Consider the following 23986-nt stretch of genomic DNA (forward strand, 5'->3'; position numbering starts at 1 on the left):
AAAATTCAGCCGCAGGAAATCAGTTTTCTGCAACTGAATATTGATTTTCTTCATTTTGCACATTTTTTTTTATTTTCCACTTATTGTAATTTTTTTCGATACTACACAAAAACGTTACTAGTTCCAGCATTGGTCATGATCTTGAAAACATCTACATGGAACATACTTATATTTGTTTCAAGTCGCAGGTCTTTATTATTCTTAGATCAAAAGATATACGGAATTAAAACTTTGGGTTGCGCAACTTCAGGGACACACTGTATAATAGCGAGCGAACTTATCCCACTATCAAGAAAATTTATGATAGAATGTTTATGAGGCAATGATGGAATAATTCATTAATTGGGCTATAGCCTGTTATGTTGACAATAAATAAATAAATAAATATTTCTTGTCAAATATTCATTCAAAACACCGATTTTGTAATACAACTAGTAGACTGTTACAAAATAATGTATATTTATTTTTCTTTGAATTGTGCACATTTATAACGAAAGAAAACAGTTTTAAATCTCATTGCTCCTCATGGGAATATATCATGTTTATGATAACCCAATATGATGGCCCGCGCAAGCTGAGGGAGAAGAGTTCCGCTTTGTGACGTCATGCCATCTCTACTCTGAGATATCACCTCTGCTGCTCTTTTTTTTTTTTTTTTTTTAATCTAACAACCTACATAATGTTTGTTCTGTGGCCAAGGCACTAGCACTCTTCTACTTTCTACGGTTGCCTCTGCAAAGTGGGAGCAGCATCTCCCTATCTTTTCCATGTAATTTTGCTTTCCAAACTTTCACTGTAAGAAGTTCATAGCCATTTAAAGGATTTGAACAGTGATGAATTTTGAATTTGTATTTCCTTCATTATTAAAATAACTTGATTCGTTCGGTTGGTATACAAACTCTTAACAGCTGTTTCAGCTATGTACACTCATGTCCAAAATTATTGTCGCATGTCTATATATATGTTGTTGTGGGAATATAATTTGATAATGAATTCGCCCGGTATTTCTTATAATGCTAATATGTGTATAATCGGCAAAGACATGTATGTGGCAATTTTCAAATCAAAAGAGCAGTAAGTAAGAACAATAAAACGAAAATAAAACTTTCTTGTCCATTTAGCAACATTTTGTTTTACTCATTCTATTTTTTTATTTTTAATTATTTTCCTATGAAATTTACCACAGATATAAATTTATTGATTATACACATTGTATCAGTATTAAATGTACCCTTCAAAATCATTATCAAATTATATTCTTATAAGAAGACAGTTATAGGTATGCGACAATCATTTTGGACATGAGTGTACATACCATAAGTAGTAGTTGTTCTTGTTTAACGTTACAATTATGCCTTTGCGGCTAAAGGAAACGTGGACCTACTGATTATAGTGGAATCCGAACCACTTTTTCCGTTCAAAAGAACCCACCGGGAATCGAACCCGGGACCAGGCGCACCGAAAGCAAGCGTGCTAGCCACTAAACCAAGCGAGGGTCCCATTATCATAAGTTTGTCAATTTAATGGATTTGTTGCAATCTTCCGTTCCTAGTAATAGCTTCGTTTCAACGTATAAACCAACCTTCCTAGTACCTACTACCCAGATAACACAAAACATTTGCAGCTAATTTTTAACTATTTGCGAGAGCAAGAGGAAAAGTTTGCAATGATCTTGTCATCGCAAACGGAAAGTTTTCGAAATTTTGTTGCAAGTAACGAAGTTGGTACCTGACGAACTTTCAGAAAATTTGCAAAGGCAAACGAAACTTTTGTCATGGCAAGGACATAATATTTGCAGAGTGTTTGCACCAAACGTTATTTTCCTTATTAAAAGGCAAACTTTCTTTGAAATTTTGCTGAGAACATTTACAAAAAATTAAGGAAAATGTCCCAAAGTTTGGAGCAAATTTGCGAAAACTTTCTCAAATTCGTAGATAAAGTTCACTTTGTACTTGCTACAAATATTCCAATTTTGTATTGAATTAAAAAAAAAAACTCCCAAACTTTCACATTGTTTTCTATGACGAATGACAAGAGAGTTTGCGGCAAACTTTCGTGCTATTGGGGTATCTATGAATTACTACATCCTGCGTCCACGTCTTCTTTTTTTCCTGATATCATACCATATCCTCTATTACATCACTCAAAATATAATCTCTTCACAATCTGAGATTCAACCTATTTTTTCTGCTTTCTGGTTGTCTCCAATATTACCCTCGTATCTTCTGCTTTTTCTAAGACTTTCCGATTACTTTTGTTCTCTATCCAGCGTTGTTCATTCTCCTCCACGCCCACATTTCCAAGAGGCTTTTCTCGTCGCTTCTTCTCGGAGTCCGTGTCTTTGCAGCGTACAGGATAATGATGCATACCAAATACTTAATGAATGTTTTCCGTAACATTGTTCAGAAACCTAAGGATAGATTCATCTTATTTATAGTTAAATTATAAATAGTTTTTCTCGAAGAAGTCTTGCTATAGCTTACTAGCTTAAAATAGAATATAATGTAGGATATAACTGTTACGAACTTAATTTTTTCTTGCTCAGATTTCTCATAGAAATTTTCATCAAAATCCTCAATATACTTTTCCTTTTTTTCATTTTTTATGATATATTTCACACGGCGAAATGTTCCATATTTCCGGACATTTTCGTATTTCTTCTGTGAACAATTCTGTGGGACCAAGTGGTAAGTGAAGTCAGCTCCTTTTGGTTGAAAGTACAAACCACACACCAAAATCGAATCATGTCATTCTAAAGAGAATCACCTGAAGCCCCTTAGTCTATCTGGTAGGTCTACAATTAAAAGGGGAATAGCTTCGTAGTTATCTCTAGTTATGTAAATTGTGGTTATCTCTGTAGTTATGCAATGGAAATGAAAGGGTTAAATATTACCGTTGTAGGTGTTGCGCCGACATATATAAATATATATATATATATAGTTATATATATATATATATATATATATATATATATATATATATATATATATATATATATATATATATATATATCAAGGGCTCGGGGCAACAAGTGGACAAGCCAATATATTTCGTCAGATTCCGACACGATGGCAGCACTATCGTGTCGGAATCTGACGAAATATATTTTTAAAAATGTAGATAAACTTACAACACACCATTTAAACTAATAAAAGGATTTTCACAAAAGTGTGGCTTGTCCACTTGTTGCCCCGAGCCCTTGATATATATATATATATATATATATATATATATATATATATATATATATATATCTTACAAGAGGCATGTTTATATTCAAAACATTCAATAAAACATTCAGCAACAAACTATCTAACTTCTGTTGTCTTTCGGGTGTCCACTGGCAGCCATTTTGGAAAATGGCCGCCAGGGGTCAGTTCGGCGATGGCTCCACATCCAGATTTATTCATATTATATCTATCTACCTCTGTATCAAATTTGGTGCTTTTATCAAAAGTGCACAATAGGTTAGCTAATCTGCAGTACAGCGGGGGACACTTCTAAATGGAGATTTACGGCTAAGGTGTACCATTTAGAAGTGTCCCCCGCTGTACAATCTCCCTTACAACCTATCCGCGTTCCTCTCTGTCTCTTTCTTTCTTTCTCTCTCTCTCTCTGTCTGTCTCTCACTCACTAAAACAAACACACTTGATATTTTCTCGCACAAGAATGGAAACATAAAGAGCTTTAAAAGAAAACAGAAAGAACAACAGGTCAGAGAAGAATAAGGTTTCATTACAAAGGGAAAAAAACATGGAACGCAGAACAGAATTTCAGAAAAATATTGGAAGCTTCGGCACGAGATAAATTCTTGATGTCAATGGGAACTTGCAATTTCTCTTAGCTCATTAAGTATGTATGGTTCTTGTAAAATTGTTCTTTGGTAACTTCAGCTAAAGTTTAAAAACGGTTTTGAATCTCTCCTGAACTTCATCTGAATTTACATTTTTTATTTCTTTTATTTAGTATGTGGAATTATCATTATTAGATTATCTGTTTACCCTGTAGTTTGGTATTTTATTCTTTCTCAGACTACTTCGTTCTTTTGTTTCAGTGGTAATGAGGAAACTACTTCAATTCACTCCAGTACAATCACATTACCCACACAAAAAAAGAGATACGCTGCATATTATGCAACGTCAAACCAGGATGGAACGATACAGATTTGTGAAACTCCATGCTAAAACACGTGAAAAATATGTACGTTCAGTACATTACTTTATCGCGACTGAGTCTATGCCTTACCCAGACAGAATAATGCACGTACAGAACCCGTATAGTACATGTACAATTGCACGGATGCAACATGTGCATCATCTGTATAAATGCACGCCTGTACATGTGATGCACATATACATCACAGGTCCTATTCAACATCTTCACGTGCGCAGGACATGTGCAATGAACATGTACACCTCCTGCGCAAGTGATTTACACGTACCGCGCAGGTGATTTACAAGTAGCACATATTCGATTTACATGTAGTGCACATGTGATTTACATGTAGGACAACGTTGATTTACACGTAGCACACACGTGATTTGCGTGTAGGACAGAGATGATTTACACGTAGCACACAGGTGATTTACATGTAGGACAGAGATGATTTACACGTAACACACAGGTGATTTCCATGCAGTATCCAGATGATTTACATGTAGAACAGAGGTCATTTACACGCAGTACCCAGATGATTTCCTCGTAGTGCAGAGGTGATGTAAAAGCATATTTAAAATGCAACGAAGAAAAGAGTTTATATATTTGGCTCCTAACGCAGTAACATCATATATAACACCATTTTTTTTTACGGAAAGGAGAAAAGAAAATTTACTAATTATACAAATCATGTGTTTCTTGAAAAAATTATATATTTCTCTAGCCTCTCAGAGGGTTACGCCCTCTCTTTGGCAAGTGATTTTCTACAGAAATATATATTATTGAAAAGAATGCGATGGTCTAAGGGAAGCTTGATTATTAACAGTGGTATTTGTGCATCAGTTTTGGAAGGGAGTTATATCATCATTTTATTATTCTATATTTATTTCAATTTTCATCTTTATTATATGGTACACAAAACGAAACATTGCAATCAAGGTGCCAAATGTAAATATATAACTAAATACATAACTTAAATAAGGCAAGAAAATGATAAAAAGTCATGTGAATAGCGAAAATAAAGTAAAGAATACATAGGTGCAAGTGTGCAAGAATATATATATATATATAAAGAGTATATATTTAGATATAATGCGAGATATTTTAACTGATTGAAAATGTAAGATAATGTAAATGAAAGATGAGATGAAGTGCCAGCACATCACAAACAAATAGAAATTAGTTAAACAGATGCATGTTAAATCTTCTGTCCCGGGGCGACTCGGGACTAATGATCACAAGGGGAAGCCCTTGTTAGTTGTGAGGATGTCGGTGCTAAGATGAAAAAACATGAGGAATATGATCATGAATGATATAAATGGCATAGATGTCACGTTCGTCCTCTGTGAGGTTTGCATGTTGGACATATAAGGAAATGAGTACATTTAAAGGAGAATGCTTGTAGCGGTATGCGGCATCAGTGATAGCATCAGATTGAATTATGTCCAGGAATAGCGGATGGCCCGTTTCAATGCGAGAAGTGGTGTACCGAATACGGAGTTGTGCAAGATGTTCTGTGAGCTTAGGATATAACACCAATTTTTTTTTTTCACAAGGCTTTCATTCCCATCCGTGGATGGGCGGGCCGCAGACGGTTATGCCGTCTCTATGACCAGTGATTGAAGAAAAGGTTTCACGAATGTATATGAGAAGGTTCTCAGGCTGTTATGCAATTAAGATGCAAATACGTCATCTAATAAAGAGTTGTATAAGTAAGTCGATTAGGGATGAGCATGGAATGGTGCATAGATTGGAATGTGGTCGTGTTCAGACGGTGGAAGCTAAACTGCAGAGATATCCATGTGTGGGATCATGGATTGTGGATGTGGCCGTAGTGGTGATAGATACGGCGAAGTGGGTTGTGCGTCTCAGGCGAATAGTCCTGTTCGTAAATGGCCAGTAGATGGTCGACAGGCGGGTATGCGTATCTGGGTTCCGTAGGTATATGGTCTAAGAGTTCGTTAAGTAGAGGATGGGCATTGGAAATGCGCTGAAAGATGTAGCGGCTGCGAAGGCGTCGGAGATGAGGAAGAAGTGTAGGCATAGTGGTGCGTCGGTAGACCTCGGCAGTAGGTGTTTGCTGCGGTAGAGAATATGCTATGCGGAGTGCACGGCGTTCGAGGATTTGGAGGCGTGCATAAAAGTTGGTAGTCGCTGATAGCCAGGCAAGATGGCCGTGTGTCAGTGCCGGGCGGACGAAAACCTTATAGGTGTAGAGAAGTAATTTTGCGTTTAGACCCCACGTAGTGCCTTTGAGATGGCGAAGGAGATTAAGGCGACGGCGAATGTTGGCTTCCAAAGTACGAAGGTGGGCGTTCCATGTGAGATGAGTATCGAATGTGACACCAAGATATGTATAACACCAAATTTTTTTTAAGGCTAGCCATGGGCTAGCTACCTTTCAGAGGGCTACACCCTCTTTTAGGGAAGGGTAGTGAAAGGTATAGGAGAAGTGAGGAATTTATGGATGGGCTATGGGGTTTTATTGATATTTTTATTTAATCATCTTTTATTTGAGGTCTTTATGATCTTTTCGATCATAAACATACAGCAAGGTAGAAGGAACTTTATATGTTTATATAACTGTTAACAAAACGAAAAAATATAGTAAATGTAAGAATACAAAACAAAACATGACAAAAAAGAAATAAACTATCAAATTTAAAAGTATATAACAACGGAAGAATATAGTGAAGAAATGAACTCATAACAATATGCAATAAAGGAAAACTAACGAAATTGGAATATAAACTAACGCATAATTTGAAATTTAAGCACTGATGGAGATGAGAGATGAAGTGAGGTGCACTGGACGCCACAACACATTATGAGGACTGTTAGAAGGACAAATGCAGTTATCTTCTGCCTAGGGGCTGCTCTAGGCTAATGAAGACGTGGTGAGCCCTGTTAGTAATGATGGAATCACTGTGCACAAAATGATGGGAAAATATGAGGGAGATGAACATGCAGGCGATAGTCGTCAAGGAGTTGTCGATCGAGGTGGTCTGGTGGTATGGTGTAGCACTATAATGTAAACAGAAGATGAAGTGGGGTATAATGGTATCTAGCGGGAGCAGAGTGGAGTGCAAGGTGATGCATTGTGTCAAAGAGAAGAGGTTGATGATGTGTGTAACGTTGAGTTATGAACTTTAAACGGAGTGCTTCAAGGTGATAGCGGAGAGTAGGAAATGAGATCAAGGAATAGAGATCACGAGTCGGACTTGGTAGAGAGATTCGGAAGGCAATGCGAAAAGCATGTCGTTCAAGAATGGCTAGTTTGTCATAGTAGGAAGAAGAAGCGGAAATCCAAGCCGGAAAGCCATACGTAAGAACTGGTCTAAGAAAGACTTTGTAGGTATTCAATACAACATTGGCTTGAAGACCCCAGGTAGTACCGGTTAGGCGTTTGAGCAAGTTCAGTCGGTTGTAGGCTTTGGTTTTGACACTTTGGAGGTGCGGTTTCCAGGTGAGATGTTGATCGAAGATAATGCCTAAGTATGTGACAGTGCGAGTTGGAGTGATGATTGTATCGTGGACAGTGAGCGATAGGAGGGAGGGATTGCGATGAACTTTGGTACGTTTTCGAGGTGGAACAAAAGTGATGGCTTGAGTTTTGGAGGAATTTATTTTGAGCTTCCATAGAGAACACCAGTGAGTGAAACGATTTATAGCGGCTTGTAATGAAATATTTATGGCTTGGATGGTTTTGCCTAGAGCAAGAAAAGCAGTGTCGTCAGCATACTGGAAGAGGTGAACGTCGGGAGGCAGCTGCGGAAAATCTGCAACGAACAGAATGTATAAGAGAGGGGAAAGAGCAGAGCCTTGAGGGACCCCACACATAAGAAAAATAGGATGTGAAAGCTGCTCATTAATAGCAATGTATGAGATACGACATGCTAGAAACTGGTAAATAATGCGAACATAGGTTAGCGGAAACTTAAATTTGATGAGCTTGAATATGAGTGCTATGTGCCAAACCTTGTCAAATGCTTTTTCGAGATCAATGAGAAGAAGAACGGAGGGCTGAATGGAGTTGTAATGATTGGTGATAAGAGTTGTGAGGCGGAGTAGTTGATCGTTGATTGAAAATGATGGTCGGAAACCGGCTTGGTGTGATGGGAGTAGTTGGCGGTCAAGTAAATAGGGATGTAGGCGTTTGACAAGTATTCGTTCGAATATTTTGCTAAATGTAGACGTTAACTGTATGGGGCGACAGGATGAGACATTCGATGGAGGCTTATTAGGTTTGGGGAACATGAGTGTTTTTGATACTTTCCAGTCGGTAGGAAAAAATCCTGTTCGGAGTATAAACGTATATATAAATGCCAAAAGTGTCAGTAGTGCTAGAGGACTTTCTTTAATGTGTCTGTAAGTAATAGAATCGAAGCCAGGTGCAGTGTTTCGTTTTCGCTGGATGACAGATGAGATTTCGGCAACTGTGATAGGGCTAGTGAGAACATGGTCGGGAAGTGCATGAGTGATGTTCGGTTGCAAAGATCTAGTGTTAAGATTGATTTGATCGACTGGATGAGGCATGTCTGGGTTGTCCGACTCGGATGGAGTGAAAATTCCCTGCAGATAGTCAGCAAAGGCGTTTGCTTTATCTGTGTCTGAATGAAGTGGAGTATCATGTAGTAGAAGAGGGTATGGGGTCCTGGTGTGTTTACCACAGAGTGTATTGAAGCGCTTCCAGTACAGAGTAGGATGAGCTGTGTCTGAAAGATGATTGCAGGTTTTCACCCACTGACGTAATTTATAAGCCGAAATGTAGTTATGAACTTGTCTTTGGAGTTGATGATGAAGGCGTAGAGCTTCCGGATTGCGGGTGCGCAAGAAATCTCGATATGACTGACGTGAGCGGCGAACAATAGCCAGATATTGTGGTGGAAGTTTCGGCCGATATGGAATGGATTCAGACTGTGGAATATATAGAGAGGAAGCCTGTTGAATTACAGTGGTGATTGTATCAACCTGGTGTGTGAGTTCATCTTCTGTAGTTGGGGATTCGTAATCTGCCAATGAGTTTGATATATAGGAGCGATACGATGACCAATCAGCTTTATCGTAACGTGGTGATAGACGTGGTGAAGGTGATGCTGTAGGAGAAGTAAGGCGGGAATGATAAATGAGCTTGATGGGCGCATGGTCGCTCCCCATTAAGTCCAAAACAGTTACTGTACAACGGGTGATAATAGTGTTGGAGACCAATGCTATATCCGGTGTAGTATTACTGATGGGACGAGTTGGGGACGGGAGGTCCAGCAGAGTGCCGCTGGTATTGACTGTGATGAAGTCCTTAAAGTCATCGCGTTCTGCTTGAGAACGGCTATGAAGATTGATGTCGGCAAGAATAATAAAATGTTTATATGATTGAGAGATATGTGAAAAGAACTCGTGCGGAATGGGAAGGCCGGGGCGGATGTAGATTGTGGCTAGGGTAAGAGCGATGTTTTTGAAATATAAGGTAGCGATGACGTATTCGGGGATATGTAATACAGGACACGGATGTGAACGAAATGGAATTGAATGACGAAAACCTATCGCAGCACCTCCGTTGGCTCTGATTGCTGGGATGGAACTATCATGACGTAATAATGTGTATCGCGGAATAGTGCAGGAAGTAGTGTGCTTTAGAAAGGTTTCATTTAACAGAAAGGCTGTAACGTTTTCTTCCATTAAGTGAGTCTCAAATACTGCTTTGTTTTTAAGAAGAGAACGGATATTGAGAAATAAGAAAATTATATCCATAGTTGCTAGAATTATACTGCTATTTCGAGTTTGGTGGTGTGGAAGTGAACGTAGTTGTTGGAGTATGTAGCGTATAATGACACATGAAAAGTGGATTTGGCGGAAGCAATAATATGTTGAAGAACATGTTGACGTTGGAATGGATGTATATTTTGCAATGTCAGAGCAATGAATTCGAGAAGTTTGCTAACGGTAACCGGATCGTCAACTGTGTGGTTGGTAGAAACTGTCGGTTCTGCAGCCCGCAAAGGTACAACAAGCTCCGGATGAGATTCTTGTGCTGTAGGTTTGCCTTTACATTTATAACTATATGCGGGGTGTTGATCATTGCACGTGGGGCATTTTGGAGGTTGTTGCATGTTTGGGCAGTTACGAGTTTGATGAGGCCCAGAGCAGTAACCGCACACAGTAGAGTTGGTGCACTGAGAAGTATGATGAGAGTTGTACACCTGACACTTCTCACACCTGAGAGGCAAAGGTGGTGAAGAACGCGATGGTTCGACACGGTGTTTACGTTTATAGATTAGTGCCCCTTCAGTGAGGAGGTTATCGATCGTGTCTTGAGATGAGGTGAGGACACGTACCATGTAAGTGGGTCCAGCATTATTTCGAATACGAATAACTTTGCTGACGGTATGTCCTTCGTATTGAAGTTCTTCATGAATCTCCTCATCACTGTAAGTGGGGTCGACTCCCCGAATCACGACGGAAAGTAGTGGAGGTCGTCTCGGTGGCGGTGCTTGTTTGCGTCGAGTAGAGCTGAGTGATGTGATGGTAGCCTGTTTGCCGAAGATTTCGAATGAAGCCTTGTTCCGGACTGTAATGGCGAATTGTGGGTCTGGCGATTTGAAAATGTATCCGTTTCTGGTTTTAACGACCTCTGTTAAAGGGATGCTAGGTAAATATTTCCGAAGTTGAATAGTTATAAACTTTTCGTTGCTGAACTTGGTATCGTATTGTTGAAGAAGAAATGAGTGAAGAGAGGGTTTATTTGCAATATGATTGTACATGAGAGATGATTTATTATGATTAGCGGCGTTATCAGTGTGGCTATCGGCTGCATCCATATCTGAAGAGTCTGACGGTCTATCTCGATGCTGCTTTTTCGCCTGATGGCGAGGCTGCGTTACAATATCAGAATATAACTGCTCGCTTCGTGGTGATCTGGACCGCGTGGAAACGTTTGATGTAGTAGAAGCAGTTGAACTGCCCGACTGGGTTCGTTGTCTAGTACCCGTATCCTTCCGCTTGACCACCTTCGTGGCCGAAGCGGAGGGAGGAAGGAAAACAGGTGGTAAGTTATCATGTCGGCCATCCACTATGGGTCCACCAGAAGCATTGGGGTCCGCCATCTTGCAGACCGGGAGAATAATAAGCCGTCACTCTCGTATATGTGATGCTGATCAAGGATGAATGAATGAATGAGATGATGAAGGTAGGCCAACCCGTTTGGATAGCTGTCCAGGTGGAGCAACCCCCCTGGCTCGATCCGTAGATCCCTTGACTGGATAAGTCTGACGAGAGGATCTCAAGAAAGAGACAGACAAGAAGCTCAGGATGTGGAAGAGGAAGGATAATTCAAAACTCGTTATCATGCACTTGACAACGCTTCAGAGCAAGCTCTGGAAAAGTATGTACACCAAAGACATCACCTTCAAAATATATCACAAGTAACTAATAATAGTCAGTGAGAATTTTACTTTTGGAGTTCATTATTTGCAAAGAGTAAAGCTTTAGGTAGTATATTTGACATGTTTGCCAAGTAAGGAAATAACGCAACATGTTGTGCTGTAATCGGTCACGAAAATAATTTTGTAAACCTATGAACTGTCAGACAGTAGTTACATCAGTATAGTGCTGCCACCTGTTGATCTTGTGTCCTAGCTCAGTGGACGTTATGAAGTTTTTACAATCATTCAGCTGTTATTCGTCGAAAAGTCTCTATAACACCGCCTGGAGGAAAAACGACACCTACCAAAAATGGAGGTTACTTTATATTGTTAATGAGAATGATACTAAAAGAATGAAAGTAAAAGTATACACTTGCACGGTATTATGGACGTCTCATACACACGTGCAGTAGCCTTGCAAATGCACATGTGCACACAACGGCTTAAGCACCGGTAATTTAAATGTGTCTCATCCACGCAAATGCACATGTGCACATGCACGGTTCAAGCATGGGTTATGCACGTGCGCCGCATCCACACAAATGCACATGTGTACATAACGGCTACAGTACGGGTTATATAAATGTGTGCTTCATCCATGCAAATGCACATAAGCACATAACGGCTTAAACACGGGTTCTGTACTTGCGCTGCATCCATGCAAATGCACATGTGTACATAAGAACTTAAGCACGGGTTACATAAATGTGTGCTTCATACATGCAAGTGCACATGTGCACATACCGACTTAAGCACGAGTTCTGTACGTGCGCTGCTTCCACGCAAATGCACATGCGTACATAACGGCTTAAGTACGGGTTACGTACGTGCGCTGCATCGACGCAAATGCAAGTGTGTACATAACGGCTTAAGCATGGATTATATAAATGTGTGCTTCATCCATGCAGATGCACATGTGCACATAACGTCTTAAGCACGGGTTCTGTACGTGTGCTTCATCCACGCAAATGCACGTGTGCACGTAACGGCTTAGGCACCGTTTATATAAATATTTGCTTTATCCATGCAAATGAACATGTGCATGTGCACGATTTAGTCATGGGTTATGTACGTGTGCACAACCCACGCAAATGCATATGTGCACATACACTGGTTATGTATATGTGCTTCGTCAACGCAAATTCACGTGTACGGCTTATGCACGGGTTATGTATGTGTGCATCATCCACATAAATGCACATGTGCACATGTACGGCTTATGCATGGATAGTGCACATGTGTCGTACACGTATGTGTTATCTGGGTATAATGTGGTAGAGACTCATGTTTTTCGTTATATGTTGAGTGTCATACGACCTGAATTTCAATGTCCTGGTAGGCGATCAATAACAGACACACATATTCCTCGATTATATAATGAAACTCGTCAGACAGTGGAAGGAATGTTAAGAAACGCAACTTTCATTACTGTTACCACAGATACATGGACATCTAGTGTTAACAAATAAGATTGTTTTGCACACGACGAAGATCACACTGCAGCCAATCTTATTGATGCTATAAATATTGTCTTAAATGAATGGAATATTCCCAAATCCAGTAATACTTCAGTAACCACAATGTTTCTAACATGGTTGCGAGTATGGATGCGCTTCAAGTTTAACATGTTAGATGTTTTGCTCACAGTCTTCATTTAGCTGTGGAAAAACTCTACAAAGATAATCGTGTTCAAGATGTATTGAGAAAGACACGTCATATACAATCACTTATGTCCACATCAACAAAATTCCGACGGGATATACGGCAGAAAATTTAAAAAGAAGGAAAGAAATTTCGCGTTATTCCGGCTACGTGTCTAGCTAAGATGATGGTTAACTTTGAATCTCCTTGACATTATCGTTGAACTGGTAATTCCAATTTATACTCTTTTGACCTGCGAAAGCAATTGGTCAAAATATAGAGAGTTTGTACTTACCCACGAAGATATAACAACGATCAAATGTTTGATTTCTGTTCTTAAACATTTGGAGCTTGTGTGAGCACATGTCAGGTGAAAATTATGTAACTGCAAGTGCACTACTGCCCCTCATAGACCATATTACAGCACAACAATATATTTATGAACCATCTCAAAACGATGCGTTACGTAAAGAAACAGTTGAAGAAGATAGCACTAATAAATTGAAAGAAGATTTCTTCAATCATGTAGAGGCTATTCTTGAAGGACGAGACAAAAAGGAAAGGCAGGCTGTTTTAGAAATCTGTACATTTTTGGATCCACATTTTCGACTAGAAATATTTGATGACCAGGCGGCAAGGCAGCTGAAAGAAGATTTGGTCACAGTGGGTGTAGAAATGAAAATTTTACATTCACCTAAAAGCCTCAATGTTCCGCAAAATGAATTGCAAGCAGGTGAGGAACGAAGCATCTGAACAAGAGACTGAAGTACCAACTAAGAAAGCAAAATCCTCTAGTGGTCTGGCTGTAATATTTGGATCACGAAAGAAAACACCAGTACCAACAGAAGAAAAACCATTTGATGCCTTACTGCAAGAGGAAATCGAAGCATATCTTTCAATGACACCTACAGATATGGAAGAAAACCCTCTTCACTGGTGTAAATCTCATGACAGTGACTTTCCAAAATTAGCTCTTATGGCTCGTAAGTATTTGTGTATTCAGGGTACCAGCGTTCCACCAGAAAGAGTATTTAGTTGTGTGTTTAGATATCGTAACTGATACTCGTACTTCACTTACGTTAGTGCAGAACATGCAAAACAACTGATTTTCCTTTCCATGAATAGGAGTGTCATGAACTTTGTTGCAACACACATTTCTCGTTGAAAGCTCAGTGCTAACAGGCATATTTCTAAACATAACAGTTATTGTTTCTCTCTCTCTCTCTGTCTCTCTGTCTCTCTCTCTCTGTCTGTCTGTCTGTCTGTCTCTCTCTCTCTCTCCCTGTATGTGTGTGTGTGTGTGTGTGATGTATGTGTTTGTGTTTCTAAGTTAATCCGTTGGCTTTACGAATGTAGTAGTTTATATACAAAATGTTGACTGTCAAAATTTTGATTGATGAACAATGAAGAGTATATGAGTAAATAGAGTTTGGAGGGGGGGGAGGTTGAGGCTAGATAAACACAGCTGTACTGTATATATTGATCTGATGCGCTATAGAGGAGGGAGGGGGAATACTTCCGGTAATATAATGTAATTTGAGGTGAAAAACAACCCCAGGTGGAGTAAATTCAATGGAATGATTGAATTGAAGAGGAGATGAGGTAGGTGGATGGGTATTGAAAATTGAGAAGAAAAAAAAACAGGTGGTGTGGTAAGAGAGGGAGAGAACCTTCATACTTTGTGTGATTGATAATTGTAGTGTAATGATGCATGATGTGTTTTGGCTCTAAGAGACTTCCAATTATATTCTTATATATTAAAGCATAGAAACATGTAATGATGCATGAAAAGAGAGCTCGTGTTCACAAGACCCCAAGAGAGTATATATATATGTACGTGTGTGTTGAAAAATTATGAGAAAAAAACAGACTACCCTGCATCCTGTTTACGTGAATCAGAAGAGAAATGTGAATGAACTATTATGTGTATCCGTTTTAAGAATGAGAATCCCTCTATTATGTTGAAAAGCCCTATTGATTCTGTATAAATATATATATATATATGTGTGTGTGTGTTGAAAAAACATGAGAAAAAAATAGACTACCCGTGTTTACGTGAATGCATGCTATATTTTTTTCTACTTTTAGAAGAGACAATTCTTTTTTTCTTTTCTGCTTTCTTAATATGTTATTGTTATTTTAAAAGTTTGGTAAGATGACCGTGAGAAACGTTTCCTTGTAGCAGCTGTAGATTACCCCGCCCACAGTGCTTTAACTTGAAAAAAAAAAACAGTATGAGTGAAGAAGATTGATGGAACCTCCGTGTTTAAAAACGCGATGTAGATTATATATGTATCTTATTATTTGATTAGGTGTGTGTGCTGCGTAGTTGGTGATTGTTCTGTGAATAAATTTATATCTTCTACAATTAAAAGGTAAGAATTCTTATATGTTTTATTGATATGATTTGTGAACATAGCGTGGGGAGGCGTTTCCCTTAATATACTTTTTGTATTAGCGCGATTGGAATTTGATTGAGTGAGAGACCCGGCTTGGATTTTAGGTGGGATGGTTTGGATTTCACGATAATGAGTAGGTCAGCAATGATTTAGCTTTAATGATTGTTAGAATAATAAACTTAACGTGATTTGAGTTAAATTTTTAACAGCGGTGGAAATACTAGTAAATATAGTGGTCGTGTATGTAATTGTGAATGAAGTTTGAACGTGTAGCCCTTATACAAGTTATGCGAGAGAAGATGGGAGAACCCCGAGGAAGATCACGCACATGTTGATTGTCCACCACAAAGGCCACACGGCGCGAACTGGGATCGAACCTGGGACCCCATCCAGTAGAGCTTCATGAAATGTTGAGTTTAACGTCCAACGCTTTTGCCCGGTAGTCTAAGGAACACAGATCATTAAGACAAATGGATCTTTTATAGTGCTTCGCTGTACACAGAAAGCTCTTGAAAGACTATATAGAAAGTGGGAGGAAACGAAATCTTTGAGTTTTGCGTCCCACGATTATGCTGGTTAGGGTAAAGGAGAGACGTTGCTCTTATGAAATGGTGGAATGAAGAAAGTGGGAGGAAACATGATATCAACGAGGAAGCTCACGTACATATTGATTGGTGGGGGGTCGGGATCGAATCCTGGACCTGAAACAGTAAAACTAGAATGAAATCTTGAGTTTTACGTCCAACGATTATGCTGGCTAGGGTAAAGGAGAGACGTTGCTCTCATGAAATGGTGGAATGAAGGAAGTGGGAGGAAACGTGATAACACTGAGGAAGCTTACACACATGATGATTGGTGGGGGGACCCCAACCAGTAAAACTAGAATGAAATCTTGAGTTTTACGTCCCACGATTATGCTGGCTAGGCTAAATGAGAGACGCTGCTCTCGTGAAATGAAGAAAGGGGAGAACATCATAATGAGCAATAGAAATGAACGGTTTACCACTGAGCCTGCCTGCATTATCAATAATTTATTGATGTTGCATGTGTATGTATGTATATTTGTATGTGTGAGAGAGGGATGGGAAAAAAGCCTGAATGTGCACAGTTGTTATCCATGGTTGAAGCGATCTTTAATGGACGGTGAATGGGATGTGATTTAAGACAATCCAAAGGACTTGAGAACAGTGGTGTATACGAAATATGATTATACGGGTGGATTATTTTTTACCAATTTAGCGTTATTTTAAAGATATGTGTACCATTTGAAGGGGTAAAAATTAGGTTTTGAGTATGAGATATGTTTATGTAAAGCTATTGGAAAGCATATTTTAATTATATATATATATATAGCATATAGAATTTTAAAATGTTCATACATACATACCTAACACAAAACGCCGTCCTCTTCCATGTTTGAAGCACATATCAAAACTGTATACGAACAACTAAAATATGGCGGGAAAAAACACGGGAAATGACAAAATATTTTTTGTTGGTAAACGTATGAGGGATTACCGTTTCTACAAATATCAGTAGACCGAAAAGATTTGGTGTTACACACACAAAAACATGTATAGTACTGAAAATCATGGATATGTGAGTGCCGCTGATGGTAAAAGACTAAGATTTTTACCGTATAATAACTTTAAATATTTATAAATTGCAAACTAATCATTGTAGAACAAAACGGACTACAGAAATGGATTTGTCAGGTCAAAATCTATATAGAAAGACACCCTACACGATAAACTTGAACAATTTTTATTATTTTTTTTAATTCTTACAAGGGAAGGGGGCGGACTGGTATTACGTTTTACGCCAAACTATTGATCGTAGAAACAAAAGAAAAGTATTTTCTTGAAGGATAGGACCTAAGAAACACTAGAATTTCAGTTAGAACAATGTAACTTGAAAATAAATTTAAATGGGTGTAACTCCTAAACCATTGATCGTAGGAAAAAATGGACTACAGAAATCGATTTATCAGGTCAAAATCTATATAGAAAGACACCTTACATGATAAACTTGAAAAATTTTTTGGCGGGCTAACAGTGGCGGCTCGCTATGTAAGGGGTGTCCCATTACATTTTTGGGTTTTTACGCCAAAGTATTGGTCGTAGAAAGAAAAGAAAAGTATTTTCTTGAAGGATAGGACCTAAGAAACACTACAATTTCAGTTAGAACAATGTAACTTGAAAATAATTTTAGATGGGTGTAACTCCTAAACCATTGGTCGTAGCACAAAATGAACTACAGAAATCGATTTATCAGGTCAAAATCTATATAGAAAGACACCTTACATGATAAACTTGAACAATTTTTGGGGGGCTAACAGTGGCGGCTCGCTATGTAAGGGGTGTCCCATTACTTTTTTGGGTTTTTACGCCAAACTATTGGTCGTAGAAAGAAAAGAAAAGTATTTTCTTGAAGGATAGGACCTACCGAACACAACTATACAAGTAGAACATTGTAAATTGAAAATAAAAATTTAATGAATTTGCATAAACAATATGGCGTCGATTTTTCTGAAACTTTGGAAATATGCTTAATAGAGGTTGTATTTTTATATCAATAGATAAAACAAATGATATTACTAAAATAAATACCATTTTCGCGCCTTTTTACCGCTACCGGTGCGCGCCGCGTGGTATTTGCGCCCGGAAAAAGGTTTCGCGACGCGGGACGCGTAAAATATTGCCGCCCGGAAATTGCGCGGGGTATTCCCGCACAAACAACACTCGGTAACTTGGTATGGTACATGTACACACACGCACAGTCTTATACACACTAATGTCAATGTTATGTGTACAGATGGCGTCGTTTTAAAAGAACAAACATGGCGGTTGGATTTTAATGTGTTTTCCATGCATTAATGATATGTAGTATATGTAATAAGGTTTATAATATTATCTTATTACAAAACACCAATAATTGGAAATTTGAACAAGTTAACACGAAAATTTCCGATGTTTTACGAACATTGCCGAACATAAACATAAGCGTTTATACACAATTCCTATACATGTTGGTAATTGTACCACACGAATGGTTCCGAAAATTACCGAACCTAACCGAACTTCCCGAAGTTTTACAAACTTTACCAAAGTGTAATAACTTAACCGAACATAAGCATGAGAATGTATTAACTATTTTTGTACACGTTTGGTAAATGTAACTTTAAACATTAGTAAAGGTATACGTATACTTTGCATTAATTGTAATTTTATAACGAAATTAATTATAATATCAACACAGAGTATAACACTACTACCTGTATAGGATGTAACACGGTTTGTGGCGTGAAATATAATCTCGTACCCAAAGGTATTTAGTTTTGTAATCCCATACCCAAAACCATTTAGTTTTGTAGTCTCGTACGCAGGTGCTTTAACATATTTTAAATTAGTAACAGTAATATTACATAATGTGATGTAATTTGTAATTGTGGTATTATTTTTTATTAATTTGCTTGCGGTTCAAACTCCTTATTTATTTATGTAACCTTTCGTATCTTTTATTCTATCGTAATTAATTATTTATATTCTCCTAATAAATTACTCGTAAGAGCAAATTTCATTTGTGAACTTGTGTTACTGGTTTAAAAATTCCTTTCTTAGTAAGGCTAGGAATTTCTTTTGTTTATTTTTTTTGTGCGTTGTGAGCAGTATAGTATATATAACGCATGAATGAAGAAACGTTATCAAATGTTTGCTGGTAACCATACCTTCAACACGATATTTACTTACTGAATAAATTTATAGAAACATATATTTAAAGAAATACTAAAATATTATATTTAAAGAAGAGTATTAATATTAACTGTATTGTTGCAGTTGTACATATATATAAAGAAGATTTTAAGAATAGCAGAGAGCGCAAGAGACAGCATAGAAAACGCTAAAGGGAAAAAGAAGAACTGTTGTGAGACTTTCACCAGAGTTAGCAGATTAAATTAGAAGAAAATCGTAAGTCCATTTTTATTATACATACTTGATTATTTAAGATTGAATTTGATGCTTTTGAAAGAAATATTGAATGTTAATGAAACTTATACTTATTAGGTTTTATATATATATATATATATATATATATATATATATATATATATATATATGCGTGTATTTGAATAAAGCAATACAATTATTTAAACTTATTACATTTGTGTATAACGATTTTAGCGAACACATGTATTTATTATTTTCAGATCATACTTTTAAATATTTTTCGATTTACACTCATTAAGTGTTTTATTAAAAATTTTAATATTTCAACAGTATAACAGTTTTAATGATTTTTTGAAGATGAAAATTCTATTGTATATGCTGTATGTATTTGTTTGTTTATAAAATAGTGAAAATTATTTTACGTATATTTTCAGATGGAATTCCTCGGCACATCGTTGGTAAACGAGTTCAATGAAGTTGATGAAATTTACTTGGCGGGAGTGATTGAAGGCCTGAACAAGAAGGAACGCGTGTTGGAGACCTGGTGGAAAATTATGGATAAGCAGAGGCAGGGATTCCGTGGCAGTGAAAGGTATGATACCTTGCTATCTGCTCTTTTTAATTTTTATCATGATAATCAAGCAATTATATTGCAATACACGATGTCTAGCGCTGACATCGTTGAATTGTTCGCACACGGATTTTTCCGTGAAGAAATCATTTACCAGTGGGCACATGATAAATTCGTCCATTTTAATTATTTTAATTGCGCCCAAGGTGATAGGATAAATGCAGCAGAGGTAGCCGAATTTTGTAATTATGGAACGCGTTTTATTTTGGTTAATAATAATAATAATGTGATGCCATCTGTTAATGAGAATTCCGTAACCTCGGTCCACCAAGAAAATATAACCTTGGAAAACATACTTCAAGAAGAAGATTTCAATTTAATCGATGAGATTATTAATGAACATTTAGATACTGAAGCAGATGGTACGCATATGATTCAAAATTCCGCAGTTTTAGTAAATTCCGATGAGTTTGGAACATCTGATTATATGGAGACCTTATTGAATGAACTATGTGAAAATGGTCAAAATCCTGTGGATGTTGTAACTGAAAAAGAAATACAATCATCAAGTGCACAATGTTCACGGGATATTCGGGGTTACGGGATGCGGTCTCCACAGCCTAGCACATCCGGCTACGTTCCTATGGTTGATCGTAGTGGTCAAAGAGATGTTCATAATACAGGGGAAGGTAATTTCGAAGTTGCACACGAAAGCAGAAAGAGTTTCACTAAGTTTAACTTAGTGGGACATGAAATTGCGGTAAGGCCAAGGGGAAATGAAGAAATTAGAAATCCTGCGGCCTATATTGAAAACTTAATGAACTTTGCATTAAATAATGTTCTTAATAATGCAAGACCTAATGATTTTGTTGGAATGTACATTGATTCCTCGAATAGTAAGGATAACAAAGCAGTGTATGTTCCATGGAGACGCCGCAAAGATATTTCTGCCAAGTTCATTTTATCTTCCATTACTAGACTTTTAAATAGTAATGAAGACTTTCTTTTAGGTGATAATATCCTATTTCGTTTCCATATAGTAAATTCGATGTTTGGTGCTGGAAGAAGTCGAAGTAACAATTCCTCACTAAACAAATATTTACCCTTGAATGAATTCTTGGTACAACATTTGGTAGATCTTCCGGGAAGCGATAGTGACAAACTTTGTTTACCTAAAAGTATCGCTTGGGGCATAGCTAAATATACGGACTCCATCTCTAATTTATCCCGTTTAACAGATCCAAACCGTCATGAATTAAAGAGTAGAGCTATTGCCCTCTGTACACGTGCAGGTGTTAGCTTTAAAGGAAAAAATGGAATGGATTTTAATGATGTTGAACTATTTCAAAATCATTTGAGTCCAAATTATCAAATTATTATATATGAAAAAGTTCCCGAAACAAAGCGTGAATTTAGAGTACGTTACCCGGAAACAGGAGTACAACGACCAGATTTAAAGGAAGCAAAACCAATTTATATCTATTATGATGAGAGGGGCAGTATTGGACATTTTCGTCCTATTAGAACGATTACTTCATTTCTAAGAAAGAGGAAGTATTGTTTAAATTGTTTAATGCCTTTTAATGGCCCAAATCGATCACATAAGTGTGAGATAATGTGTTCATCTTGCGAGCATGTGCATAAAGTGGACATTACCATGAATAAAATGAAATGTAATGCATGCAACAGATATTTTACTAGGGGTGAATGTTTTGACAATCACTTGAAAGGTAATAAAATTGGCAAGAGTGTGTGCGAATATGTTAAGGTCTGCGCCAAGTGTAATGCAATCTATGATTTAAGAAGTCGGAAATCGGATCATGCATGTGGTGAATACTTTTGCAGTACTTGTCGTGAACATGTACAGGAAGGTCACTCATGTTATGTGAAGAAACTGAAACCTACTCATATCAAGAGGTTTCTTTATATTGTTTATGATGTAGAGACCATGCTGAAACCTGAAAATGAACGTGGCGAACGGGAACATGTTGTATGCTTAGTGTGTCTTAGACACGTATGCCATGATTGTATAAACAAAGGCATTGATGAGCCATGCAGTACATGTGGCGATAAAAACGGTAACCGCTCGTTTTCTTTTAAAACCATAGACGAGTTTATTTCACACATATTACTAGATAGACCCAAATTTAATAAGGTTTGTGTAATTGCACATAATGCCTTACGCTTTGACAGCATTTTCTGTTTGAGATCTCTCATTGAGGCTCAGCATATTATTCCAAAAACCTTAATTCAGGGTCAGAAGATTTTTAGTATTTCTATTGATAAGAAAATCATTTTCAGGGATTCTTATCTTTTCCTCGGGATCAAGTTGGCAAGACTCCCGAAGACATTAGGCCTTTCTGAAAATTTAAAAAAGGGAGATTTCCCATACCTGTTTAACACAGTAGAAAATCAAAATTATGTAGGACCCTATCCGGTAATAGAATACTATGACCCTGAATAGCGAAGTACTGAAGAGAGACAACGGTTGGAGGGTTGGCACCAAGAACGTGTGCAACTGGGAGAGCAATTTAATTTGCAAAAGGATATGCTGGAGTACTGTCAAAACGATGTGAGAATTCTCACAGAACGTGTTATCAAATTTAGTAATATTATAGAAGAGAAAACGGGTGGTTTACAATGTTTTCTTGTTTCGTCAACAATTGCAAGTTTAGCCATGCAAACATATCGAACATCATATCTTCCAGAAGAAAGTATCTCTATTATACCACCTTTGGGGTTCCATCATAAAACAAAAACAAGCGAGAAAGCAATGAAATGGCTAAAATATATGGAGCATCAAATGGGTATAGAAATTCAGCATGCTGGACGAAATGGTGAACAATCTTTTGGAAGGTATAATGTTGATGGTTACCATGCAGAGCTCAATGCTGTCTTTGAATTTATGGGCTGTTACTGGCATGCTTGTAAGACCTGTTTCCCGAATAATCGTAACGCGATAATAGATAACGCGCATGGTCCGTACAACACATTTGAAAAAAGGTATGAACACACGGAAATCCGTCGAAAATATTTCACAGAAATTCTCAAAATGAATTTGTATGAGATATGGGAGTGCTCTTGGGATGATAAAGTACGCACAGATGTAGACTTGCAAAAGTTCCTTAAAGAACATTGCAGTACTACCACCGACTTTCTTATTCCTAAGAGTTGCTACAACGGCGGACGAACAGAAGTTTTCCGTTCATATGTGAATTGTGCGGACGATGAAGAAATAAAATATTTTGATATCACATCGCTATATCCATGGGTAATGGCAAGGAAACCTCTTCCGGTGGGACCACCTAAGGTACATACTAGGCCGGTTTTCCCAGATGTGGGAAAAATTCATGGGATTGTAAAATGTACCGTATTGGCTCCAAAACAACTCTTTTTTCCCGTTTTGCCGTACGTAGCGCAAGGCCGTTTACTTTTCGGACTTTGCAGGCTATGTATGGAAGAAGAAACTATTGATAATTGCACACATAGCGATTCTGAACGTGCATTAACTTGAACTTTTTGTACACCAGAGCTTCACCGTGCTCTTGCAAACGGTTATAAGATCGTCAAAATTTATGAAATTTGGGAATTCGAACTAATATGTTCTGAAGATCGGAATTCACCTAGTTTATTCCGGGACTATGTGAATACGTTTCTTCAAATGAAGCAGGAAGCCTCAGGCTATCCTGCTTGGTGTAAAACTGAACAAGACAAGCAAAAATACATTGACGATTATTATGCTCATGAAGGCATAAAATTAAATAAAGATAATATTAGGTCGAACCCTGGACTTAGACAATGCGCGAAGTTGTACCTCAATTCCTTATACGGAAAATGGGGGCAGCGCACAGATAT

Source organism: Thermobia domestica, chromosome 17, assembly GCF_964235325.1.
Source record: "Thermobia domestica chromosome 17, izTheDome1.hap1.1, whole genome shotgun sequence".
In the NCBI taxonomy this organism is placed as follows: Eukaryota; Metazoa; Arthropoda; class Insecta; order Zygentoma; family Lepismatidae; genus Thermobia; species Thermobia domestica.